The 19,102-nt window shown below is 48.1% G+C and overlaps 1 protein-coding gene across 1 annotated transcript in view; it reads right to left on the bottom strand.

The window, feature by feature from the left end:
• The window catches only part of LOC137433134 (laminin subunit alpha-2), a 469,485-nt gene that overhangs the window by 260,642 nt on the left and 189,741 nt on the right, over positions 1-19,102 (bottom strand). The gene's annotated exons all lie outside the window — the stretch shown is intronic.

The following is a 19,102-nucleotide window of genomic DNA, read 5'->3' on the forward strand; positions in this document are numbered from 1 at the left end:
GGGTGGTTTACCATTTCCTTCCCAGCTGTAGATAGGGTAGGAATTTGGAATTTGGTCAGGGTGCTGGCCCTTTGTAGCTCACCTACTCTTCATGTAGAACATCGTGTGATCTCTAACATCCATCATCTAATGCCGACAGACGATTCGCCCGTTTAATGTACATCTGAGGGATAGCATGCATACACATTGATGAATCACCCTGCCTGTGAAACACTGGGATGACTGTTTATTGCTCAGTGGAGATTCCAACCCAGGCTAGACAGCTTAGTTCTAGACAATTCCTGCCAGTTCAAGATAATTCCATAAAGCGGAGAAAAGAGGGACAAAGGAGCAGAGGTGAGCAGAGAGCTCGGACTTGAGGGTAATAAATAAATGGGTTAAATTTTTATTCACGTGTCCATACCTTTTTAAAATTTACACTCGACTCTTATTAACATAACACCCATATCAAATTTATAATCATTAGTCAGGGTCCACATTGTCATGGAATTATGTCAAGGGCCTACCCTTTCAAAAATGCGAAAATATATCTTTTATCCCCATCATATTGCAGACATAATGATCCAATCAAATAACTTCTGTATTTTTAACTTTCTTTAAAAAAAATCTCAAAATCAGAAAATTTTCTTATGCCATATTGCATTCTCTGTTTATTCAAACATTTGATGATTTACTAGTCCTCTTGGATTTACTTTATACCCAAATCGCTGTTTTTATAGGGTAATTTGTTGCGTATTTCAATGTTCAAGCAATATTTGGGACTCCAAGTGAATTCTAACAAATAATAAGCGTTACGCCTAGGTCCCCTGTCGTTGAAGGGATGTGAGTTGACAAAGTGGAAGACGCAAGGCGGCCATCTTGGATTGTGAGGTGGCGACCCAATTTTCAATAGCGTTCTCCCTTATGCGTAGATACACCCACACACCAGATTCGAAGTTAGTAGTTCGTTTATTTTTCAAGATATTTCGCTCACAAGGTTCAGACATATATATGGTGGCGGCCATCTTGGATTTTGACGTGGCGACCCAATTTTCAATAGCGTTCTTCCTTATGCCTGGATACACCCACACACCAGATTAGAAGTTGGTACCTCGCTTATTTTTCAAGAAATTCCACTCACAAGGTTCAGACATACATGGCGGTGGTCATCTTGGATTTTGACGTGGCGACCCAATTTTCAATAGCGTTCTTCCTTATGCGTAGATACACACACACACCAGATTAGAAGTTGGTACTTCACTTATTTTTCAAGATATTCCGCTCACAGGTTCAGACATACATGGCGTCAGACATACATGGCGGCGGCCATCTTGGATTTTGACGTGGGTTGCGCCCACACACCAAATTAGAATTCGGTCCTTCGCTTACGCATGCATGCACGGACGCACGCACGGACGCACGCACACACGCACGCACGGACGCACACACACACGGACGGAGGGGAAAACCACAGTCCCCCTTTCGCTCCGCGGTGCGACGGGGGACAATATAATTGAGAGAAAAAGCCAATGTTCTCATCAGCGATACATTTTGATTGATGGGGTCCGTGGCTAGCCAAAAGACACATGGATATTCTGCTTGCAGTGGTTACATATAAGGCAGACATGCTTGCTGCCTCACAAACTGACAACGTTTCAGACAGTTATTGATTGAGCAGATGAATAGGTAGACAACCAGTGAAGTTTAATCCCTGCTTTCCACTCCCACGACACATAGCTGCACTTGTGGGCCAAACTTTACTCTCCGCGTGATAGGCACAGCCCTACAGCTGTCCAACCTTGTGACGATGAATGGCAATAAGATGGATGGATTCATTACGAGCACAAAACAAAGAGACTTTAAACGAACTGCCTTAAGAGCAAAAGTTACTTTATTGCCAATGTCCTGCTCGGCTGAGAAATTTATCATACTGTGCTGGGCAGCATGGTGAGAGCCAACGGACATTTTACACTTGCGTTTCATGTGTCTATGTACTCCTATTACCCTCAAATGGATAACAAAACAAATATTGTTAATTATTTTTCAGTATCAGGGGTAATTCAACATTTGGATCTCTGCCTTTGAACTTGAACCATTTAATATCCCTTGAGATCAGTGTAGATTTCAAGCTGCGGACAATACGAGCACATTCTCGGTGTGGATGTGCAAGGCCAAATGCTGTTTTTCCTAAGAGTTTATCCAGGTAATGAAGTTGGCTCATTAAAAGTGGAATCAATGTGGTTTTTGAAGGGAAATCACACATGGCATTCTGAGTCACCTCTAAACCATTACACGAGGCTATCTGAGATGCTTTGGAAAACACAAGCAAAATGGATCTGCCAGGAAGGCAGGAAGGCTCAATAAGTAGGTAGTATGCTTGCCTCTGTGGTGCTGTGCACACACGACTCGATTGCCAGAGAGGTAGGCCACAACGCGTTGATACAACAAGAGTCTTTATTTAGAGCTCGCACTTCAGCACTGGGCGGGCTCGAGCTTAGAGCCCGCATATATGTCCCGAGGCCACGCCTTGCCCCCGGGCGTGGCCGATCGGTCGAAAGGCGGGGCATGCATTTTAGTTCCCCGCCTGGACGCTCGCGCCACCCACTGGTGCGTGGAATTATTGCCCCTTGTGCCCGCCACATGCGCCCCCCCAGAATTCCCGCGCACCTGAAGGGTGAGCTTGCGGGGAAAACCAGATGACCCGGCCGAAACGCCCCCTGGCGATGTGTGCAGGGCTGGGGGGTTGCGGGACGGCGGGGCCGGGGGGTGCTGGGGGTCTGACCGCCGGGTGGCGGCCTCGACGCGGAGGCAGAGCTGCTTGCGGGGGGTGGTCCAGATCAAGGTGGGCCGGCTTGAGGCGGTCCACTGAGATACAATCCGGGGCACCGCCGATGTCGACGGTGAAATATTTGTCACCGGTCTCCAGCACGCGGAAGGGCCCGTCGTACAGGGGCCGTAGCGGTGCCCGGTGGGCGTTATGCCGGACGAAGACGTACTCCGCCATGCGAAGCTCCGGGGCGACGTGGGAGGACGGGCAACCGTGGTGTGCCGTCGGCACCGGGGCGAACCTCCGGGCGGTCTCTTGCAGGGTGGAGCGCTGTTGCGCCAGCGCACCCAGTGCGGTAGTCACCGCACGGCCGCCGTGGAGTCGGGGATAAATTCACCCGGTACCCGCAGTGGTTTCCCGAAGACCAGCTCCGCCGAGGACGCGCACAGGTCGTCCTTGGGCGCCGTCCTGAGGCCCAGCAGGACCCAGGGGAGCCTGTCGGCCGAGCTGCCGTCGCGGAGGCTGGCCCGGAGCGCGGCCTTCATCGAGCGATGAAAGCGCTCGCACAGGCCATTGGCCTGGGTGTGGTAGGCCGTGGTGCGGTGCAGTTGGACGCCGAGCCCTTGCGCCACCGCACCCCAGAGCTACGAGGTGAACTGGGGGCCGCGGTCTGACGAGATGTCCGAGGGGGCACTGAACCGGGCAACCCAAGTGGTGATGAAGGCTTGCGCCACATCAGCCGCAGACGTCGCCGTCAATGGCATGGCCTCCGGCCACCGTGTGGTGCGGTCCACCATGGTGAGGAGGTGGGTGAACCCCCACGAGGGGGGCAGAGGTCCCACAAAGTCGACGTGGACATAGTCGAACCGACGCTCGGGCACCGTAAACGGGGCCAACGGGGCCTGGGTGTGGCGGTGGACCTTTGCGCGCTGGCACGCGAGGCACGTCCTGGCCCAGTCGCGGACGTCCTTCCTGAGGCCATGCCAGACGAACTTCGCTGCGACGAGCTTCTGGGAGGCCTTTGTGCCCGGTGGGACAGGCCGTGGATGGCGTCAAAAACCGGGCGCTGCCAGCCAGCGGGCACAATGAGGCAAGGCCAGCCGAGGGAGACGTCGCACAGGGGGGCCGCGCCCGCGATGTCGAACGGCACCTCGGTGACGCGGAGGCCCGTGACGGCGGTCCGCAAGGCCTGGACGCCGGGGTCGGCGGTCTGGTCCTCCGCCATCCGGGCGTAGTCGATCCCGAGGTGGACCGCGTGCGCGACGGACCGGGAAAGGCAATCCGCCACCGGGTTGTCTTTACCCGTGATGTGACGGATGTCCGTCGTGTACTCGGACACGCCAGAGAGGTGACGGTGCTGCCGTGCCGACAATGGTTCAGCGACCTTGGCCATCGCGAACACAAGGGGCTTGTTGTCGACGAAAGCCGTGACCGGGCGGCCCTCGAGCAGATGGCGGAAGTGTTGGACCGCCAGGTGGAGCCCGAGCAGCTCGCGGTCGAAGATGCTATAGCGGCGTTCGTGTGGGCGAAGCTGCCGGCTAAAAAATGCCAGCGGCTGCCAAGCACCACTCACCCACTGCTCATGCACCGCGCCCACCGCATAGTCCGACGTGTCGGTGGTGAGGGCGATAGGTGCATCGGGCGCCGGGTGCGCCAGCATGGTGGCGTTGGCCAGGGCCAGGTTTGCGCCCGCCAATGCCCCGGCCATCGGCTCCGACCAGGCGATGTCACCTTTGCCTGGCTTGCCCCGGAGGGCCTCGTGCAGGGGGCGGAGGAGCTGGGCTACGTGGGGCACGAAGCGGTGGTAAAAATTTACCATGCCCAGGAACTCCTGGAGCCCCTTGATCGTGCGGGGGCGTGGGAAATCCCTGACCATCTCCACCTCGGCCGGTAAAGGGATGGCCCCGTGCCTGGTGATGCGGTGCCCCAAGAAGTCGATGGCGGCAACGCCGAAACGGCACTTTGCAGGGTTGATGATCAGGCCATGCTGGCCCAGGCGCTCAAAAAGCATGCTGAGGTGGAGCAGGTGCTCCTCCCGGGACGCGCTCGCGACTAGGATGTCGTCCAGGTAGACATAGATGAAAGGTAAGTCGTGCAAGACGCTGTCCATGAGCCGTTGGAATGCCTGGGCCGCATTCTTCAACCCAAAAGGCATTCGCAGGAACTCAAAGAGGCCGAAAGGGGTGATGACGGCCGTCTTTGGGACATCGTCCGGTTGGACGGGGACCTGGTGGTAGCCCCGGATGAGGTCCACCTTGGAGAACACGGTCGTGTTCGCCAACCGGGCGGAAAAGTCCTGGATATGCGGGACCGGGTAGCGGTCGTGGGTGGTGGCATCATTGAGCCGGCGGTAGTCACCGCACGGCCGCCATCCTCCGCCGGGCTTCGGCACAATGTGCAGAGGAGAAGCCCAAGCGCTGTTGGAACGCCGTACGATCCCCAGCCGTTCCAGCGTGGCGAACTCCGCTTTCGCCACGGCGAGCTTCGTGGGGCCGAGTCAGCATGCCCGGGCGTAGACCGGCGGCCCGACCGTGGGGATATGGTGCTCCACCCCATGTTTAACGGCAACCGCTGAGAAGGTGGGCCGCGTGAGGGCCGGGAATCTGGCGAGGAGGTGGGTAAAGTCGTCCGCTGCCGGAAGCGTGCAGACTAACCTCGCCGGGAGGGAACCTTTCAGCAAGCCGCTTGGCAAGCCACTCGGTGAGCCGCTCAGCGAGCTGTTCAACGAGCCGCTCAGCGAACAAGCGAGCGAGCTGAAGGTTTCGGCCTGGATGAGACGTCTGCGCTTGACGTCGACCAACAGCCCATGCGCACATAGGAAGTCCGCGCCGAGCAGGGCCTTTTGGCACGCTGGCGGTAACGAACGACCATTGAAAGCGCTGCCCTCTGAACCGCAGTGAGAGGCAACGCTTCCCGAATGTGCGGATGGGTGTACCGTTGGCGGCAAGCAAAGTGGGGCCCCGGCCCGCGGCTTGCTTGTCGGACGTGGAGGCAGGGAGGACACTTACCTGCACTCCTGTGTCGCAAAGAAAACGGCGCCCGGACAAGGCATCTGTGATGAACAGGAGGCTGCCGGAATGGCCGACGCTCATGGCCGCAAGTGAGCGCCGGCCCGACCCGTCAAACGCACACGGCGGGCGGCACGTTTTAGCCTTGCGGCCGAACCTGGCATGGTTGTAGCACCAGGTTTGCGGCGGTGGCCCCCGCGGCAGCCGTGCCGGCGGCGGTGGTGGTGGCGGCGGCGGTAGTGGGCGGGGCGTAGCAGCAGCCACGAGGGAAGCAGGGGGCGCTGGAGCCTCCGCACCGGGAGCCACTACGGCAGCACCGTACACCAACCGCGTGTCACAGGCCGCGAAATACTTGTCGGCCTCTCCAGCCAGGGCGCGGGGTTCCATTATTTTGGAACCGGCCAGCGCGAGGCGCACCTGTACAGGTAGCTGGCATAGGAAGAGTGCTCGGAATAAGAAATACGGGCGCCGGTCTCCAATCAGCGACAGCATGAAATCCATCTGGATGGATGGTTGTGTGTCGCCGAGGGCGGGAAGGTCCAGGAGGCGGTCGGCACGTTCGACCTCTGTGAGCCCGAACGTGGCGAGGAGACGTTTGAGCGCCTCGTACTTGTGGTCGCCCGGTGGGCACCGAAGGATGGACATGACTCGGGCGGCAGTGCTGGGCCCGAGGGCGGCGACCACGTGGTAGTACCGGGTCTCGTCCGCTGTGATGCCCTGGAGCTGGAATTGAGCTTCGGCCTGCACAAACCAAACGTCGGCTTGCGCTTCCCAAAACTCCGGGAGGTTGATTGCGACGGCGTTGGTAGCCATGGCGCGTTCGGGGGTCAGCAACGGCTGAACCAATCGGGGTCACCAATGTGGTGCTGTGCACACACGACTCGATTGCCAGAGAGGTAGGCCACAACGCGTTGATACAACAAGAGTGTTTATTCAGAGCTCGCACTTCAGCACTGGGCGGGCTCGAGCTTAGAGCCCGCATATATGTCCCGAGGCCACGCCTTGCCCCCGGGCGTGGCCGATCGGTCGAAAGGCGGGGCATGCATTTTAGTTCCCCGCCTGGACGCTCACGCCACCCACTGGTGCGCGGAATTATTGCCCCTTGTGCCCGCCGCACCACTGAGTTTAAGGTGGCTGCCTTAAGATCCTAGTGTCTTGAGTTTGAGCCCCTATCATGGCATTGAAAGAACACCAGGTGTGTTGAATCAGCCTGTCATCCTTCCGAGGTCGGAAAAAATGAGTTCTGGCTTCCTGGGGTAATAAGGCATTTGAGTATCCAGCGTCGGATTGGCGACCCATCCAGGATTGTACTCCTTAGCCAATGAAACTGCCTCGGTAGTTCCTGCGTTCCTCGCACCATTAAAGGAATGTTTAATATGTAATTGCCACTGAGTTGTCTTATGTGATGCAGTGATGTTTAACTAAAAACTGCAGTTCTAGTTGCACATTTAAATTGCAGACATCAAATAAACTGTAAATCAAATAAACCCTGGTGTTGGGCTAGCGGCTAGGGTGCCGGCTTAGGATCCTAGGATCCTGGGTTAGAATCCTGGTCAATCGCTGAATTAACGCCAAGGGGGTTGACTCAGCCTGTCATCCTTCCGAGGTCGGCTAATTGAGTACCAGCTCACTGGTAATTCCCTGTTTGTCGTTAAAGGCGGCAAAAAGGGTTGGCGTCAGGAAGGGCATCCGGCCGTAAAACATTGCTTCAAAAAAGGGGACCCAAAAAAACAACAACAACCACGGTCCCCGAAAAAGGTCAACACCCGCTTTGCGGGGAAAAATGGCCTCTAAAGGTGGTTATATTTATATAAATAAACTGCAGCACCCTTAGAGAAGAATAGGCCATTGTGTGCTAGTAATGTTTTCATGAATTTTGTGGTTGGGACTAAAATGCATATTTAGCATCTTACTATAATTCACCAAATGTCTGTCCGTCTGTCTGTCTGTCTGTTCGAAGGTATCGTAAAAACTGCTGAACCGATCGCAAAGATATTTTGGGTGGATAATCCTGGGATCTCCAGGAGTAAAATAGACTATTTAGTTTTCCCAATTTCAGCTTTGGTCTCCAGCATTCTCAGGTTTGGACTGACGTATAACATTCGCGTTCGCATAACGTTCATTGTTCTCATTGTGACGATGTTGTTTTCCCGGGTGCCGCGCGATCGGTGCAGCCATTTGTGCGGCACCCGGGAAAGCAACATGTCTCCATCGATCGCGAACAGATCGCTGTCTCCATCGATCTTGCCAAGGCCGTAACAGCTATCGGCTCAAAATCCTTTTAACTGTTGATTTGGTACAGTTACACGTATCGGGAATTTGGTTCACGTATCGGGAGTACATACGACATAGCGATTGTGAACACGATTATCGATCACGATTCACGATCACGATCATCACGTTCATAGTGTATCGATCACGATTTGAAACACGATGGAATAATATTTACCGATATGAACAGTGATGTGGCTTTTATTGAAATTCTAAAGATAGTTTCGATTTTGATGATTTGCGTGTGATATGATTCAACGGATGTTTATATGAATCGTTTAAAATAAAAAAAAGCCTTCAATTTCTGATATTTTGCCTTTTCATTTGGGCCTCCCAATTGAAGCCCCGCGCATAGGGCGGGTACCGTTGCTAGTCACCTTAATTTCAAAGGAGTGACAGCTTGAGTTTATGACAGTCAATTTGGGTCCTATATACTTTACATGGATTTTAATTAATATAAACTCCCATTTCCCTCTTTCCTCTGCGATTTGGTCGTGTGCTTTCCCATATTTGAGAAAGTAACCTGAACTACTCCTTCACAGGGTGCTCATCAAGCAGTCTTTAGTCAGAGCATGAATTTCGCATTTGGTTCACATTGGATGACTCTTTTCAAAAGAGCATCCACAGTATGTGAGATCTCAAATATCCACAAATGCTATAAGAGATTGGACAATCAATTTAACATCTCCAACTGAAGGGCAATGTGCATATTGATGTAACACCTTGTCTGTGAAGCACCAGGATCCCATTTAACCCACACTAAATAGTTTAAAGGATGATTATATCTCTCTATATCTATATATATCTATATATATATATATATCTATATCTATCTCTATCTCTATCTCTCTCTCTCTCTCTTGCTCACCCTGTGTTTTAATTTCCACATGTCATGTGAAAATAATTTCACAAAGTGCAAAAGTAATGTAATCAGTAATGATACGAAATACCATTATGCAAATGTAATGCAACTTAGTCTGGGAATAATTGTTCAATCATTTCAGTTCAAGCAATAACATGAGAATTGGGCCCAAGATGGACATTTGTTGCTTCATTTGTATTATTCATTCCATGTGTTTCAACAGAAAATGAATAATAACCCTTACAGCATTAATCTGCTTTGCTTGATTTTGAAATAAAACAGAATTGTCGATATTTAAGCAAAACAATCAGCCAAACATCCCTTTTAAACTCTTACACCATTTTTTTTCTAATCCCGAGCTACGTTGCCATTTGCAACCAGCAGGAGGATGTGTTTATTTGACAATATAGCGGTGTTATATAGAAATTTGAAACAGATATTTTTTCTTGGAGTCTGATGGGCTTTGAGCAGCATCACAAAACTATAGCATGTAAACACAAAAGGTGCACAGACACTGCAATCAATACCAAATTGATAAATCGATAAAATATGATGTAAATAAAATAATGAAAAAAATAATACAATTATAAAACTTTTGTTAGACATATGTTTGGACAGCATGGACAACACTAATTTTTTCATTGGATGGATTGCAGTGCACATCCAAAAATTGGCCTGATGACATTAAGAGTCAACCACAAGTTATGAACTGACGGATGGACCAGATCAGGAAGACTATGCACTCTCTAATGGTAATTAATGAACCAGATGGGTTTTTTTTATGAACAATCCAATAAATGCGAATTATTTCTTTAGACATTGAGCTCAGCTTTCAGAAGTTGCTACTTGTGTCCCATCCGATGCCATATGTCCATAAACTGAAATATATTTGATTATTTTTCATTAATACATATATAATAGCAAAAGTATCCGGCGTTTCCGGGTAACAATGAGTCACTTCCTGACGAGAATATGAAGGGAGAGGGGGAGGAGAGGATGGAGGAGGACATGTAGGGAAGGGGAGGGGGAGGAGAGAGAGGGAAGGGGGAGGGAGGAGGAAGGAGGAGGGAGGGAAGGGAAAGGGGGAGAAAAGGGGGAGGGTAGGGGGAGAGTGGAGGGGAGGAGGGTATAAGGGGAGGGGAAGGGAAAAGGGGAGGGGAAGGGGGAGGGGAAGGGAAGGAGAGGAGGAGGAGGAGAGAGAGAGAGAGAGAGGGAAGTGGGAGGGGGGGAGGGGGGAGGGAGGGGGAGGGTTAGTATATCGCACAAAAATGTTAGTCAATAAAAAAATGGGTACGTAAAAACAAAAAGGGAGCTCTGTCTACTGTAATGCCATGGCTTGCAAAAGCAGCCTGAATAGCGTTCACCAAGTGGTGGTTAATCATCTATCTATAATTCCAGTAATCTCTGTGTGTGTGCATGTGTGTATGTCTGTGACCGCTGTTTCTCAACAACCACGGGTCCGATATACTTGAAACTTGCCAGGTATATTGCTGGGGACCTGAGGATGTGCCTTTTCAAGGTTTCATATTAATCGGAGAAGTAGTTACCGAGCTATGTCCAAAAAATGATTCAACCAATCAGAGAGCAGCGAGCTATCACGTGTGCCGAACGTGGCGAACAGACTCTGCCTCGGACGGCACATTTGAGAGCGTATTCATTTATTTCCCGTTGTTGTTAAAACAAACTATGTTGGCGCTATGTTGGCGTTAAACTATGTTTTAAAACTAATTAAAACTAATTTGCGATTCATCATAACTGCGATATGCGACCTTCCGGACAGTCAAATGAGGACGTCACTTCCGGACTTACGGATAGTCATAGTGACGACGTACTGATGCTGAACGTGGCGAGCAGATGCTGCCACGGACGGCACATTTGAGAGCGTATTCATTTATTTGACGTTGCAATCTGTGTTGATTGTTGTAAGGTACGATCGATTGTAGTACACGTTTATAATAACTCTGCCGATACAGGCCCGATTAACGCCCATGCATGCATGGGCGAAGACATTTTTTTTTTTTTTTTTGGCAAGGAACGGGCACCCACGTACGGGCACGTCCTAGTATTCAAAAAGGGTGTTATAACACACCTAAACTTCCCCGACCTTGTGACTAATTAATTAAGTACACAGGTATTTCTGACTTCAGGGCTAACCCCCGCTCTAGCTGGGGAAATGGCCTTAAAATGCCTGTTGTTGTGTGTTGTATTTCTGACTTCATTTGTAGAGCCCTCGGAAAGCGGCTTAAGCACTTAGACGGGTCAATATACTGCCTGACCCCAAAAAAATTGCAAATTTTTGTTTTATGCTTATTTCTAGTAGTTTATGAAGTGGAAGACAACATATTAAAAGTTGGACAATTTTGACGCATGGGAAAGTCCCTCAGTGACGTCAGAAAACAAGATGGCTGCCGGCAGATAAAACGTAAAAAAATTGACTGATAATCATCAGACCACTAACAATTTAAAGTTAATTTTGCACCAATATTTGTATTATGATCGTTGCTGGTAGTTTATGCAGTGCTAATCCTGAGACCATTCGCAATTTAAAGTAAATATTTGCACAAATATATGTTCTTTGATTGTTTCTGCCAGTCTATGACATGGAAAGCAACATATAAAAAATTGGACAATTTTGACACATGTGGAAGTACCATATGCCTTCTAGTCTTAGATTCCAGTTTCATCGTCCTCCTCCTCCTCCTCCTCTATGTCTGGTTCAACACTCATATTGTCAGAGTTGCTGTCCTGGCAATGTCCACATGCACTGGTGCACTCTAATCCATGCTTCCTACATGAACACCTTAGTGTTTTGCACCCCCCTGAACAGTTGCAGTGAATCATCTGAAGTAGTATGTCTGGAGCAGGGCTTTTGTCTGTCATCACTGGAACAAGTTTTCCTCCTTCTACCTTCCATCCCCACTCCGTTGGCTCTATTCCACAATAAAGGCCCATCCATTCCATTACCTGGTAATAGGTCCGCAGAGAATGAAACTTGCAGGCAGCGGATGTGGGTGGCAGTCTTTCAGGAGTGACAAATGCCTTAGCCCTTGCAACCTTTTTGCAGAGAATGTTGTATCTGATCGATGCCAATGAGTCGTTCTGATTTGCTTTAAACAATGCCACCATTGCTCTGCAGCCTGCAGTTTCAATAACATCCTGACTCTGCTGTGGTTTACAGAACACCTTTGAGCTGTCTATCAGTTCCTTTTCTTTCTTGATGATTCTTTGAAACCCTGACTTCTTTCCAATCCCAAAGACACGAGACGTTGCGTCACAGCCAGTTAATGCATGAAGGAACAATATATCTCTGCAGGCTGCATTTCCAAGTATCTGCTGAAGGACTTTGATATTGTAGACATTTGATTTTGCCTTGTCAGAACGGAAATAGAGTTCAATGCAGTTTGTCTCCACCATATAGAAGAGCAGGAGGAGAAGGAGATCTGTATCTTCTCCAATGAGGGTTGTAGATCTGGAAGCCGCATTTGCGACGGCCGCTTTTGCAATCTCAACATCAGCATCTCCCTCTGCTTGGATCACCTCACAGCCTTCCTTGTGCAACACCTCTATAATCAACAGTATCATTGCCTGCTTGTTTGACTCATTCGACAGAAAGTCCTCCTTTTTCCCAACAAATTTTGTTGACTCCATAATGTTAACCTTGGTGGCATTCTTGTTTCTATTCCGACGTTGATGAGAACAGTCCTTTGTGCTTGGCCCAGCCTCATAACCATCAAACACAACAGTAGCTTTGCCATAGTGTCGTACTGTAAATGAGGCATATTCATCTGCAATGGAACTGTAGGTGAATCCCTCTGTCCACTTTAAGCGGTGAATAAGTGATCCCCCGTCAAGAACATAGTGATCTGTTCCTGGAACTGTCTGGTTGACAGCATTGTCAGATTTGGTTGTAGCATAATTCCTTATTGCCTCCGCCAACTGTGGTTTATCTGGCTGGCGCAGGATGTTTTTTGCCTCAAAAAGAGACATTGGGTATGGGCAGAGTTCATATTTCATCACTTCACCTATCTGGAGATCTCCCGTCTGTGACACCACTAAGAACCTCTGGAATAGTAACGCTGGATCTATTGTGCGGTCCTCAGCAACTTTGACTGCCCTGCTGAATGCAAGTGTCTTGGCTTTAGAACTCCTTTTGTGTGAATAGGAGTAAGCTGGGTGATCATCCATCTTCTTGACAATGTCACTACCTACTTTGAATAGGTCATGAACATTGACATCCTCATTTGCAGTAACCCCTGTGATGATATTGCGCAATGACTTGTCATCAGAAAATGGTGTGAAGCTGTCCAGTTTTTCGGCAACTTTGCCACGATCAGCTTCATCTCGACTCACCCTGGATGTTGTCAACTCCTTATGTTGTTCACTTGTTGAGTAGCTACTCGAGGTCAGTTCTTGCATAGCAAGGTTGTAGGAGGACGATATGGTTGAAGACAGAGTCCAAACTGCTCTCTGGTGCTCTGACATCCCACTTCCTCGAGTCAGCCCCCCTTGGCTTTTCAGTGAGCGCATTAATGTCTGTTCTATCACAAGATCAGAGCCTAGGCCAGCCCAGTATTGGTCACTGCGCCGGATTACATGATAACCAGATTGGAACTTCTGATGAACCTCAGGGTTGTCATCCTCTAACGCAAGCATCTTCTCGAGATAGAGTCGAGCTGACTTCAGGTAATTGGGATGGCCAGCAGCTGCAAATATCGGCAAGCAAGCTGATATGGCTTGGAGATGCATCTCCCAGGACCCCGTCCGGTCAGCTGCCACAAGTGCCCTTGCAATTCCCAACATACGCTGGTAGTTGATCCAAAGTGCACTGGTTTTCGAGTCCTTTGCAAGTTTATTCCTTTCCTGATTCAATCTATTGTCAATGAAATGAATGCACTCTGATTGCAACACAGACTCTATAGTGTCACTTTCGACAGTCTCCAGGGAAATGTACAGTCGCTCCAGTTCTGCCACTTGTTCTTGAAACCCAGGGTCAACTTCCACAATCTTGCCAACAACCTGACGTGTAAGACACTGATCCACAAGCAAATGGCCACGAAAAGCACGTTGCACCGCCTTCCCACTCAGCATGTGCACAACAGCATTTTGACCATACACTGTTTCCAGGATCTCTTTCAGTCCACTTCCATCCATCAAACTTCCAATGGCACCCAACAAATTCATTAATGTGTGGAAGCTCCCAAGCAGTAGCACTGCATTATGGATTGGGTTATCAGCAGGAAGAGCATTCACTATCTCAGAGGCCTTCCAAAACAGCGGTTGGTCAAATGTGATGATTGCTGGCATGTTGTGTTTTGATGCAAGTTTGCTCAGGTAATCAAGAGTTGACAAGATGCAGGTTTTGTCACCTGGGTTCATATCAATCATTGGGAGAAACTGTATTGAGGCTTTCCCTGGGTGATCACACTCCTCATGCAGAAAGTGCATCATGCCTTGCCAATTTGGTGCACTCTTTTCGAAGCAAAATGACATCTCCCATAATATGTCAATTGGGCGATCACAAATTGATAACAAAGGGAGGGGCTGAAATTTGAGGTTGCGGTTGACGTGCTCTGCATAGCGGTAATCTATTATATTGATCTTCGTCAGTTCGACGAGCTTCCTGTCAGACATTTTCTTTCTAGATATGATGTGGCTAAATTGACGCCCTGGTGTAATAGCTGCTATCATGCCCATCCCATGAAAGGTACCCTTTCCATCCAACGTTATGATGTTGTGGTCCACATTGTCTCCAGCAAATAACAAGGATGTATCAAGAATGTCGGTGTCACCTCCAAACACATCCGGAGCAAGAGAAGAGGCTGCATTTACTTCAAACCGTTGCACTTTGGAGTAAGATGAGGAAAAGCCAAAGGTTGATAGACTATCTATCAAGAAACGAGACCTATACAAGTGATGCATTTGCACTGCAAGACCAAGCTGCAATGGTGCAATTACAGCCCTTGGACGCACTGCTTGGATGACTGCTTGTCCAATACCAGCAACCTCCCTAGATGTATCTTTCCCGACCAAAAGATGCTGCAGCAAGAATCGCAGGCTAGTTGGGACATACCCCAATGCAGCAGTAAGGCTTAGGTCTGCAGTAGTTGGGTATGTATCCCCATGTGGTGCAACTGTTGTTTTTATGTCACTTTTTATTAGTTTTGCAGCAGTCTGAAGAATTGCACGTTTTTGTGCTTCTTCATCATCTTCTCGTGGTGCATTGTAGTGGTCACGGAGGATCTGGGACATTTTTTCTCTGAATGTCACAATGTCTTTTAAGCCTCTACCCTCTGCCATGAATATAGATTCACCATATCGTTTTTTAAGCTGTTCCTTCATGTATTGGTTCCCATATGCATTGGATTCACTATCGCCCAGGTATTGTTCCATTCTAGCCACGAGGTCTGTAATTGTTAACTGTTCCTCATCATTGTCTTCAAGAAAAGAGCACACCTTATCGAAAGCCTCATTCTGGTCACTGTCCTTAGGCCTTCCCATTTTTCGTCTCTTGTTTGACTCAGTCGGCTTGAACCGTTGTGGAATGTCTCGCATTGTGCGGAAATTAATGTTGCAGGACTTGTGGTACACACAGTCAGCTGCATGGAGATCACCCTCAAAATATTCAATGCGGCCTTGAACAGCAAGGGCCCATTCATCGCTCCTTGTTTTGCAATGAACTGATATAGTTTTAACAAATGCGTCAGTCTTCACGTAGCCAAAACTGGCTGTTTCTGCATGGCCTCGCTTTGGGCCCTCTTCCTTAACTTCAGTGCCGCAGAAAAGGCAATGTGTTTTACTGTCATATGGTCCCAGGGAAATGCGAGCACTCCTCTTGACTGATGGACCTGATTCCGCATGATCCTTCTTGGTTAAAGCAATGTCCTTTTTGTTTATGTGATTCACTCGGCATGATTTGTGAACACTGGTACCAGCTAGAATTCTGATGTCAACACCCCTTTCGGCACTTGCACGGTTGATGCCTTCTGCTCCTTTCTCACGAACTGATACTGTTTCCTCACAGTCCAATCCCCTTTGGCATAAAGGGCAGGTCTCTTTACCATATAAAGAGTTCATTTTCTATCTCTGAAAATACAAAAATGAGATATTTTAGAAGCATGCAGTCAATTTACATTGGCCATATCTATCTATAATTCCAGTAATCTCTGTGTGTATGTATGTATGTATGTATGTATGTATGTATGTATGTATGTATGTCTGTTTGTCTGTGACCGCTGTTTCTCGACAACTACCGGTCCGATATACTTTAAACTTGCCAGGTATATTGCTGGGGACCCGAGGATGTGCCTTTTCAAGGTTTCATATTAATCGGAGAAGTAGTTACCGAGCTATGTCCAAAAAACGATTCAACCAATCAGAGAGCAGCGAGCTATCACGTGTGCCGAACGTGGCGAACAGACTCTGCCTCGGACGGCACATTTGAGAGCGTATTCATTTATTTCACGTTGGCAAACTATGTTGGCGTTCAACTATGTTTTAAAACTAATTAAAACTAATTTGCGATTCATCGTAACTGCGATATGCGACCTTCCGGACAGTGAAGACTGCACTTCCGGCAGCCAATCACAGAACGCGTTGTTGCGTAGGCGTGGCCGATGTGAGAGCGAGCCGAGCCGAGCGCGTGCGCCATTACGGTTCGTAATTCGATTTCTTCCGGAGAAAATAATAATTTCTCGATTTCTTATGCGCATTATTTCTCCCAATTCAGTCAGAGCGAAGGGCGGAAGCGAAGAGCGTTGTTTTTTTTGTTTACGGGCGTACGGGCGGGGTAGAGCGTACGGGTAGCGTTTTTTTTTTTTTTTGGCAAGGAACGGGCACCCACGTACGGGCATGCCCTAGTACATTGAATGCCATCAGAGCATTCTCCGCCCCTGAAACTGAGATATTTATGTAAGATATATATTAGGAGGAAACATACTATGGAATAATCTGCATAGTGGTCATCCCATTGCTTTCTGCATCTGAAATGAATTATATACAAGGGCTCTGTTGCTTAGTCACAAGGTGCACCAGGAAAAGATATGTATAGTCCAGAAGAAAAACATACTGATAGAACCCCCCCCCCCCCCCCCCCTTCCCCCAATCAACTGGTCCCATTCCTATTAAATAAATATGCATCCCCACAACTCTAGAACCTGGAAAATAAATACCATCATACACTACAGTTGTAGGAGTACAAAATACATGTAGAATATATGGGGCAATTGTATGCATAGGCCTACCTGTCTTTTTGCTACTGCCTTGGCCTTGGTTGTATTGTACTGTATCTCCTTGGTTGTATTGTATTGTATCTCCAATGTTTACCATACAACGTTGTCCAATTGAGTCCTAATTAGGTGTAATTAACTCATTCATGTGGAGTTGTTACTCAGTCAAGCTGCACAACTACCAGTGAGGAATTAGGTCATTAGCCTACATGCTGGGAGGTCATATTGTTAAAGACATGTGTCAGGTAGCAGATGTAAACATTGTTAAAGACACGAAACAAGTGTTATAAAATGTTGCCTTTGCAGCTGGTCTCAGTGGAACAAATTAATTTATATAAACAAAAAGAAACAAAAATAAAAAACCAAAGACGTTTTCGACGTAGTGAATCGTGCATGGTTTTGTGACATTTTTATCATGTCAAAAATTTTTACTTTCCCATGGTCCATTTCTGTCCAACTTTTGATATGTTCCTAAGTAAGTCTTAAAATATAAGGAAATGCAATAAAACTAAAATTTGCAATTTTTTTGGGGTACGGCTGTTCTGGTTGTATATTGACCCGTCTAACTCCAGCAAATACTCCAACGAAATGGGTGGTAAGGCACGGCTGGCTTGACAAGCGATAGATAGCAAGCTGATTGCTTCTGGCTGAAATGGCCGAGGAATTTTAAAAACAGAATGCAGGTAGAGCGGAGTCAGTGGCATATCGAGGAAAAATGACGCTCGGGGCGAGATATAAAATTACCGCCCCTCCTAACTCACATGCTGAATTAAACAAAATGTTTAATGAAATAACGTTATTGCAAATCAAATAAAGTGCAGTACATTTACAAGTGAACAGTTACACTTTTGTTTTCTGCCTTTCTAAATGGTCATTTGCTTCCAAGCGCCATGGGAAAGTTGTCTTCAGAAGTGTCAATAGATGAGAGATACAAATCATACAACAAAACAAATTTGACACCCCCTCCCCCCCCCCCCCCCCCCCAAACGGGGTCAGACTAAACACTGCCCGGAGAGATTTATTTAGCAAATGAACACTTTTTTAGCCTGTCCCGTGCGCAGAAAGAGACAAGGGTTTGCAATCACTTGTGTGTGTGTGTGTGTGTGTGTGTGTGTGTGTGTGTGTGTGTGTGTGTCGTGTGTGTGTGTGTGTGTCGTGTGTGTGTGTGTGTGTGTGTGTGTGTCAGTGTGTGTGTGTGTGTATGTGTGTGTGTGTCGTGTGTGTGTGTGTGTGTGTCAGTGTGTGTGTGTGTGTGTGTGTGTGAGTGTGTGTGTCCGTGTGTGTGTGTGTGTGTGTGTGTCCGTGTGAGTGTGTGTGTCAGTGTGTGTATGTGTGTGTGTGTGTGTGTCTGCGTGAGTGTGTGTGTGTGTCCGTGTGAGTGTGTCCGTGTGTGTGTGTGTCCGTGTGTGTGTGTGTGTCCATGTGTGTGTTTGTCCGTGTGTGTGTGTCTGTGTATGTCCGTGTGTGTGCAGTGTCCGTGTCAGGGCTGTAACCTTTTTACCATTTGAGTTTTGTCATCAAATCTTCATCAAAGCTTTATTATGAGACCATGGAGAAAAGGCAAATTAAATAATTTGGTAAAAACGTCGAAGGTCAGCATCACATAAAATCATCAATTTTTTCATGACATTGACCTGAAATTTTAAGAATATGCATATTGGGTCAATTAATTTGTTCACCAATCAAAAGCTAGAAGCAGATTGTTTTTTTTTAGATCGAAAGCTCAAAGGTGAAGGCTGCATAAAATCACCAATTTTCATTTTGTATTTTTTTTTAAATTGTTTTTGTTCTTCTGAGCATGCGGAAAAATAAGATGACTGAATACAAATGGACGCGGACGGCCTTTGGATTTTCAGATGCTTTCTGGTTTAGCAGTTGGAGCTGCTGTTTAGCTCAATTCCGCTGTTGAAATTTTGAAATTCGGTTCAGGTTAAGAGTTTGTGGATGCATTGCATTTTAGTTTTTAAATGTTGTGAGGAAATAAAATAAA

The sequence above is a fragment of the Myxine glutinosa genome, chromosome 8 (assembly GCF_964187855.1).
Source record: "Myxine glutinosa chromosome 8, kmMyxGlut1.1, whole genome shotgun sequence".
Lineage (NCBI taxonomy): Eukaryota > Metazoa > Chordata > Myxini > Myxiniformes > Myxinidae > Myxine > Myxine glutinosa.